Genomic DNA, 9,259 nt, shown 5'->3' on the forward strand with positions numbered 1-9,259 from the left:
TTTTTTTTTTTTGGAAATGCACTGGGGGATAGAGGATACATGCTTGTTTTTTATTTTTTGTTTTGTTGTTGTTGTTGTTTTGTTTTTTATTTTAGGAGCTAACAAATCACTCCACATCTATCCCCTGGACAATGAAAAACGACAGTTCCCACGTTTCGCTCAAGTCTATGTTCTTCCAAACTGCACACACCCACATGTCTTTGCTCACTTACCCATGGAGCCGAACAATGAGCCTAGGAATCTGTTTTCCACCAGCTAGGATCACTGGAGGCTTTCCCCAGCGTTCTTCATGCAAATGGAATTTCAAATACACCCATTGTTTCTGCCCTTCTTGTTGGTGTTGGTGTTGTCGCTGGGTGTTTTCCTCTGGGCTGAAGAGCAGGGTGCTCTGAGCTCCCACTATCTCCAAGGAATGACCACCACACAGGAACGTGGATTTCCAAGAAGCGCAGCCCTGCCCGGCCCAGTTCTGTGGCTGATCCAACAGAAGACACAAACATGCTCATTCACACAGGACTTCCTTTCCTGAACAATGGCTCTCTCCCTCCCACTAGGAAGGTGATTCCCCAGTGTCTGGGAAATGGCCTATCCCCAGGTCTGTTTTGAAATGAGTGATATTTTGCTGAGGAACCACAGGGGCAGTGTTCTTTGTTCATCCTCGTGAAGGCTGTATTGCTGCTGCTGCTACTATTCCTAGTCATGGAATGGGAATTTCTGACTTAGGAGGAATGCACAGACTGGGAGAAACTTTACCACACACTGAGCGGAGGCGGGGCACTGCATGTTTTGCCAAAAACCATCGAGAATTTCCTGTTTTCCAAGCCTCAGTGTAACTTTACCTTTTTGGGTCAAGTTTTCTCTGTTCCTAGGATTCTGGAACTTTCTATTTCTGACTCCTCTAAGGATCCATGAAAGATATTCAATAGGCTTCTTATAAAAAGTTCAAAAGTGCTTTTTTAACACAACTCTTTGTGAGCCAGACTCAGTGGATCTGAAACCATATGCATTTAATTTCCACTTAAGTATTCGTCAGCTTATCATAACAGTGAAACAACCTCAAACAAGGGTATAAAGAATTTCACTTTATCCTTAAACAGAGGGAAAGAATTTCAGACACGTAATAGTCTGTGAACAATTAAAAAGTTATGCTAAGTAGCGTATATTTAAAATTACCTAAGTCAGTAGAAACTGAAATATTGTAATTTTCATTTAATATACTCTTTAGCCATGTATGAGTGTTAGAATATATAATATACATACATACTATATAACACTTTAATAGTCACAGAGGGAAAATCATCAAATAAATAGGCATCTTTACACTTTAGAGAAAGAAGTTTCTAATGGCTTCAGGTATAGTGTTAGTTATCTGAATAGAGAAACAAAGGCAAACACAAACTTTCAAAGACATAAGACTGGATTCTGGAAAAACTTCCAAAGAAGTAGGCCTAAGTCTACAATCTGCTTACTCCTTCCTTCAAATCTCCAATTTATTACTAATTTTAGCAGAAAGCCTTATGACCAAGGCTGTCTACTTTTAAATTTTCTCCATCACACCCAGTCTAAAATAGAAACCTTGCACACTTTCCCTGAAAAATCACCCTCTCATTACTCTGAGAAATGCGCAGATGTGTCACCTATGGTTACAGCAGCACCGCCCTAGGAGAGCTGGTAGTAATCTGCTGCTTACTTCCCTGCTTGGGAATGGGAGATGCAAACACCCTATGACAATACCTTTAGCTGCAGTGACACCGAATTCCCCCATTTGCATTCTATCATTCTTATCTGCTGCGTGGGATCCTAGTGAAATCTCTAATCGGCTTTTGCAGGTACCCTATTTATATACACTCCTATCTCTCCTGTTGAGTTTTTATTCCTGAAGTTTGCTTCATGCGGAAGTTGAATTTTTATAAGCAACATTGAAAAAGACGTACTGCCTTAAATCTCAGCTCCTGCTGCAAGTTCTACTTATGGGGCCAGTGGTACCTTTTTCTCTTTGGATCTCTGTCTTATAAGTATCAGATTGACTTATATCTGTGTGGCCAGGAGAAAGTCTGTCTTGAGAAGATCATTTTTTTAAAATGCATATCAACTATAAGACATTACTATTTGTGACTTCACCTTGCTGATGACAGAAAGTTTGAATTTGAAAAGTAAGTAGTTATTAACTTTTGAGTGCATCCCATGCTAGTCAGATATACAAACCAATCCAGTTCATCTCCAGAGCTCAACAGTCATTATATCTTCATGCAGACAGAATATAAATTTTTTAGGTCAGGGGTTAGCAAAGTAGGGTACGGACAAAAGTCCTTTTGGGTAAGTAAGGTTTTATTAGAAGACAGCCACTTTTATGTTCATTTATGTCCTATCTGTGATTGCTTGGGTGTCACAGCACAGTTGACAAGTTTCTACAGAGACCATCTGGCTCATCAAGGCTGAAATATTTACTATTTGCCCCTTTATAGAAATGCTTTATATCAGTACATACAGTTCTGAACCATAGTGAGCTGAGTATGCACTTATTTCTCGGTTAAAGAGTATGCAGGCAGGGCACTGGTATTCCCACAAGGGCAAAATTTTTTTATTTATTTATTTATTTACTTACTTACTTACTTATTTATTTATTTATTTATTTTGCAGTGGGCATTTGTTTCCAGAAAGGCAAACATTTGTGATTACCATTCAAAGGGCTGCCACCAACCCTTTTTATTATTTGGGGTTTTGTTAAATGTTTTAGTATTAACAAGTTGACAAAGATATTGTTGCCTGAGATCTATGGAGATTCAGCCAACTGTGGGATCTCTACTATGAGTGTCCATATTTAGGTAATCTATTAATCCTAATATAGCATAAATTACATCCTTAAATGTATGGAAGGTATTTGAGCCAGTAAACATCTCTGTTATCTTCATCTCCCTGTATTGTTCATTTTAATCAACTTTATAGTTTTCTGTGGAAAAGAAAAGGGGACTCTAAAATCTCTACAATAGATGACCAAGGAAGAACAGAGGCTTTTTGGAGAAGTCAAGAGATGACTCCTCATTCCTGCAAAATCACTACTAACCAATGAAATGTACTAGTATGAATTAGGGTAGGCTAGTTGCCATAGTAGGTAGTCTCCAAAATATATGAAATAGCTTAAGCACAATAAAGTAATGTAACAGAATTGTCAGTGAATGAGTTAATAGGTGTTTACCATCCACAAAAGTCTCAACCTTCTTCCCTATTAGCTTCTAAGTCTCTGTATGGCCATTCCCCTCTTTGCTAGCCAAAAAGAAAAAGAATGTGGGAGAGTGCTCATGAAGACTTCATTAGCCTCTGTAAGAGCCTCACATCCCTTCTGCTCACATTCGTTCCTAAAACTCTTTAGTGTGATGCCTCTAACTGCAAGACGGGACAGAAAATGTGATCTCGGCTGAGAACAATGTCCCAACGTCCAGTGCGGAGCATGAATTCTGGTGGGCAGTTACCCCACGTCTGCCACTGTGTCCACCATACAGGCAGGTGTCCTGGCTCCCAAAGCCATCTCCATCTTACCCAATAAATTTTGAATCTCCAGTTTTACAATGAGCAACTTGTTTTTAACATATAAATGAGCCTGAAGAGGAGCAATCATAAGAAAAGCATTCTCATTATGGTACAAATACCTTATTTTAGCTTCCGGTTTTGATACCATCGATTTAAAGGGGAAGAAAAAAAGTGCTAAAAGACAATTCTTCATGGACCTCTTGAATTCCTGCACACCCTGAGAGACAATATGTTTTATTGGTTCTATTTCTCTGGACTAATCAGCAACCTAATGCACGTGCTGGTATCGCCTGGCCCTGTTCATGCTGCTCATGGGAACTGGATCTTTGAGGAACCGCACAAGAAAAATGATGATATCAAGCAACTACAATTTCTGTGAGTAATAAATCACCCTTTACCTTTGACCCAAGAATGTCACATCTTCTGCCAGCAACTGTGAAGCTGCAGCAGGCTAACATTTTAGCTTGCAAGTTGCATAAAATCACAGACCCTTCACAGCTCTTGACAAGAAGGAATCATCACAGAAATAGAAAAAAAAAGTGACACAGAGGAGGTTTTTTTATTTTTTTATTTTTCTAGAGCCAGACTGGCCACACACACACCCACTTTAGGATAAATGTTCTGACTTCTGATGCATATTTTATCTGCACACTTGTATAAGAGCCAAGATCCACCTTTTTTGCGCAAGGACACAGAAGCAAATAATGCTGCAAGCATGTTACTTGCTATGTGTTCCTATTTTAGAGGCAGCCAATTATACAAGACTAGAGGCCCGGTGAACAAAAATTTGTGCACTGGGGGGGCGGGGGGGGGTGTCCCTCAGCCCGGCCTATGCCCTCTCACAGTCTGGGACCCCTCAGAGGATGACCACCTGCTGGCTTAGGCCTGCTCCCCGGGGGATTGGGCCTAAGCTGGCAATCAGACATCCCTCTGGCATGTCCACTTGCCAGCCGGGAGCAGACCTAAGCTGCAGTGAGACATCCTTAGTGCTGCTGAGGAGGCAGGAGAGGCTCCCACGACCACCGCTGTACTGGCAGCCATCGGCCTGGCTTGTGGCTGACCAGAGCTCCCACTGTGGGAGCGCACTGACCACCAGAGGGCAGCTCCTGCATTGAGCGTCTGCCCCTAGGTGGTCAGTGTGTGTCATAGTGACCAGTCATTCCCAGTCTCTCTGCTGTTAGGGTCAGTTATCATATTACCCTTTTACTATATAGGATAGAGGCCTGGTGCACAGGTGGGGGCCGGCTGGTTTGCCCTGAAGGGTGTCCCAGATCAGGGTGGGGGTCCCGCTTGGGTGCTTGGCCAGCCTGGGTGAGGGGCTGATGGCTGTTTGCAGCTGGTCACACCCTCTTCAGGGTGGGGGTCCTCACTGGGGTGCCTGGCCAGCCTGGATGAGGGGCTGAGGGCTGTTTTCAGGCTGGCCAAGCTGGCGACTGAAGCTCCCAGCCTCTCCTTTTTTTCTTTTTTTTTTTTATTCTGGGGTTTGTTTACCTTCTATAATTGAAACTTCGTTGCCATCCTGCTCGCTCCAGCTCTGAGGCCTTGCCTGGCTGAAAGCAGGTATCTGGGGTTTATTTACCTTCTATAATTGAAACTTTGTTGCTTTCAGGCTCAGAGCTGGGCCACGGCAGGCGGGGAACCTTGGCTTCCTTCATCACTGGAGCAAGCAAGCCTCCTGCTCACTTCAGCTGCATGGCTGCCAGCCGCCATCTTTGTTGACAGTTAATTTGCATATCTCACTGATTAGCCGATGGGAAGCATAGTGGAGGTACGGTTAATTACCCTTTTTGTCTTTTATTAGATAGGATTACTTACTTAGAGTAAGGCTAGTATTTTCATCTTTATATTTCTCTATTAGAGTTTTATGTCTTTCAGCTACACCTAGGAATTCCAAATGATTCTTCAGAAGTTAATGAAACTCTGCTACGCATGGTGCTTCTTATGCATGGACCTACCTAAAAATATATTAAATTGCACAGGAATGCTAAAGTCTGGAATGGCTGCAAGAAACCTCTCTACAGAAAGAAGCAAATGGCAGGTCAAAACATATCATCACCTGCTGTGTATATTCAACCTTATGTGAGGTGTGGGAAGTAGATTTTAAACCAAATTTCCAATTCCAATATGTTGATGACATCACATCAAAACAAGGATCATGTGAAATATTAAAAGTGGAGATATAAACTTGGAGTTAAAAAAATTTACAAAGCTAACATCACCAAGCCTGGTACACAAAATGCCATCACACCAAGGTGTCGCCATGAAAACTCCTGGGCTTCTAGTGACAGAATTGTTTGGCTTAGTGCCTCAGCAGTAAGGAACGAGTTTTTGGAGTCCTGTGGATTCAGTCAGTTAGTTAAATGGAATTCCTGCTGGGCTCACTACTCCAGGCAGCTACTTGATATGTGTAAGGACAAGAAAGGTCATTTTCCATCCGCAGCTTTATTGTTTTGACTTTAATCTGAAGCAAATTATCCCTCTTTAGTAAAAAGGACGAGGTTTAACCATGCAGGGTACTTTTCAAAGTCAGAAGTATATTATTTCAGCATATTAAAATCTCACTTGGCTTGTGTCTCTTGGTGTATTTGGCCGTCATATGGACCTTTTCAGTGGATGTAATCACTAATATGACAACAGTAAGCTTGTCTTTGGCTAAGAAAACCGAGCCAGGACCCGTATGTTGATAAGTCTGAAGCTATGACCTCTGATCCTGAGAGTAACTAAGACCTGTACCTCTCACTTGCTGAACACTCCCTCGGCACCCCCAGCAATAATGAGCATCCACCAGGACCGCTTTCCATCAATGTCACCTTGAATGGGGAATAAACAGAAGGAAGAGTTTTTCAAAGCCTATTACCTGATTTTTATCAGAGTGAATGCACCATCTCCATTTGATCAGATAGTCCATCCCAGTGACAGCGGGATTCTCCCACAAGCCTGTGAAACAAGTCCTGGGATTGCCCCACATTGCCTATGGAAACTGAGACACAGAACAATGAACAGGGTCAGAGACAAGATTCACATCCATGTGAGTTCGCCTCCTAAGCAGCTTGGGACTCCGCAAGGGGAAGGGCCTGACAATGACAGAGGAATAACAGGAAAGTGGGAGAAAGTTGGGAATTTAAACTCACATCTACTTGCCATCTCTGAAGTTGACAGATCTCCTGACATGGCCATGGAGGATCACTCAGAAGAGAAGAAAGCAGTGGGTCACCAATGACCAAGGTGTCCTTTTCCAGCAGGCCTCCTGTCAGGGGGCTACCAAGGAATGGGCCTGGCTTAGGGAATTCGTTGCACATTGCTTTAGTGAAAAGCAACATTGCCCTGGGCAAATTCTTTAGCAGGGAATGAAATGTGGGCAAGTGAAGTCTGGAATACATCTGGTTGGGATGGCAAAGACTGTTCTGTTTGGGAGTGAAGAGAGCACTGTGTCCTCAGCCTCATCTCTGTAGCAGCTTAGGATGAGTCGCCACCCCCTAGGGCCTCCCAGGACCACCTGTCAGAGAAGGTCAGAGAACCTGGGGGGAAGAGTCAGCCAGGAGAACTCTGGAATAGCTCCAGGTGTGTATGTACTTCAGGATTAAAGAAGTAGGAAGAACCCAGCTAGTATGGTTCAGTGGTTGAGCATCGACTTATAAACCAGGAAGTCATGGTTCGATTTTGGTCAAGGCACTTGCCCAGGTTGTGGGCTCAATCCCCAGTGTGGGGTGTGCAGGAGGTAGCCGATGAATGATTCTCATCACTGATGTTTCTGTACATCCCTTTCCCTTCCTCTCTGAAATCAATATATATATATATACACACACACACACACACATATATATATATTTTAAAGAAGTAGGAGGATTTGTGTTCAAAAATTACAATTAAGGAGGCTGCTAATCAGTAAAACTCCTTCACATACTTAGAGAGTGACATACCATGCCGGAAGGCTGCAGGTTGGAAGTAAAGAGCAAACTCCATGATAGCCAAGTTAAAGTGAGGTGAGGGACAACCCTGGTGTCTGGTGCAGGGACATTTGCCCAGGGCACAATACAAGCTTCCTGTCTGGGAAGGGCTCTGGGGTTTGAATCTGAGGCAGGGCAGTGAGGGCAAAAGTCACAGGAAACAAAAATGCATATTGCATCATGGCAGGGGGACAAGAGAGGCAAGCAGTTGATTACTCTTTTGGGGCTTTCAAATCTTAGAATAAGCCATGATTTGGGGAATGACAGTGTCACAGCCAGTCACAGGATTGATCCAGGGCAAGTCCCATCTCGGCTGGTGTGCACCTTCCCCTAGTCTGGGGAGGAAGAACCGCCCCACAATCTAAGACACTTTCTCAACCTTCCGGGGCATTTCAATGGTCCAGTGCTGCCAGGAAATAGTAATCAGCCTTTCCAGCTCCTTTGTTAATCTCATTCTCTTGGTTTCTGTAAATTCATCTTTTTAAAAGTCTAGTTCAGGTGTGAATAGGTTTATTAGTTCTAAGAACATTTCAGAAACATACCTCTCCATGCTGGTAGCCAGATCTACTACACCCCTCTGAGTTCCCCAATCACAAACTGATGACTGAAGAAGCAGTCTCTATACCCTGGCAGAGAAGTTAATTTCCCTCTGAAAGAAGATATAAAGGAAGAAAATGCACTGGAATCTATTCAGCATCTACACTGCTATTTTTTTTCCCTTTAAATGTGTGGAGTATTTTTAAAGCTTCATCTATAAAATGGGGGGGGGGGGGGGGAGGAATCAGAGCTAAAAAAAAAAATAAAAGCTAAAAGTATCCATTGAATGACATATAATTTATGGGTTAAAACTTTGATTCAAAGATCTCAAGTCACTTAAGAAATGTTTAAATAAATGATTATGAAAATGTTTTTATATTTAGAATTAGCCATCTGGACTCAGTTTAGATGATCCCAATTTTTTTGGCAACATCCAAAGCATCATAGTCGGGAGCCAGTTCAACATATGCCTTCTTCTCTCCATCAGGCCTGATCAGGGAGATGACCTTGGACATGTTAATACCATAGAGCTTCTTCACAACCTGTTTGATCTGGTGCTTGTTGGCCTTGACACCTGCCATGAACACAGAGCATTGTTGTCTTCTGACTTCTTCATGGCTGACTCGGTAGTCACGGGGAACTTGATGATGGCATAGTGGTCAAGTTTGTTCCTCCTGGGGCCACTCTTCTGAGCATATTTGGGCTGCTTTCAGCAGTGTCTTGGGCCGTCGGAAGGTGGGTGATGTGGGGATCTTTTTGTGTGTGGCTGTGGACGTCTCTTAGCAATTCTTTCTTTGCTTCAAAGCCTTTGCTTTGGCCTCTGCTTTGGGAGGGACAGAGTTTTTCTTTGCTTTCAGCCATCTGAAGGACTGGTGCTGTCATAGTGCAACATTGTTAGAATGAGTGTATACAGATGCTCCTCGACTTAAGATGGTTTCTGCTCCAATAAACCTATCATTAAGTCAGAAATGCATTAACACACCTAATCTACTGAACATAACAACTTAGCCTTGCCCACATTAAGCATGCTCAGAACGTTTATATTAGCCCACAGTTGGGAGATTATCTTGAGTTTCAACTCAATAGTATTTGCCTTCCTCTTCTTCTTGCCGGAAACAGGAGAGCCAGATGGGCATTTGTAGACATTATGGGATGGGAAAACACAATCCACAGTATACAAAAAAAGGCTGGCAACACAGTACACTGTAGAGTATCAGATGTTGACCCGTGTTTTTGTATAGCTGATT

General features: G+C 42.8%; 1 long non-coding RNA gene and 1 pseudogene across 1 annotated transcript; one reads left to right on the forward strand and one right to left on the reverse strand.

Annotated features, from left to right (window-relative positions):
• The first annotated feature begins 1,702 nt into the window (after positions 1–1,702).
• On the forward strand, positions 1,703–5,194 carry LOC118656649. Its single transcript, XR_004967659.1, has 3 exons — positions 1,703–1,829; positions 3,793–3,903; positions 5,138–5,194. It is a non-coding gene; the product is annotated as an uncharacterized LOC118656649 (long non-coding RNA).
• A 3,222-nt stretch (positions 5,195–8,416) lies between these two features.
• On the reverse strand, positions 8,417–8,936 carry LOC118656688 (annotated as a pseudogene).
• Between the last annotated feature and the right edge of the window lie 323 nt (positions 8,937–9,259).

Source organism: Myotis myotis, unplaced genomic scaffold (genome assembly GCF_014108235.1).
Source record: "Myotis myotis isolate mMyoMyo1 unplaced genomic scaffold, mMyoMyo1.p scaffold_m19_p_1, whole genome shotgun sequence".
NCBI lineage: Eukaryota > Metazoa > Chordata > Mammalia > Chiroptera > Vespertilionidae > Myotis > Myotis myotis.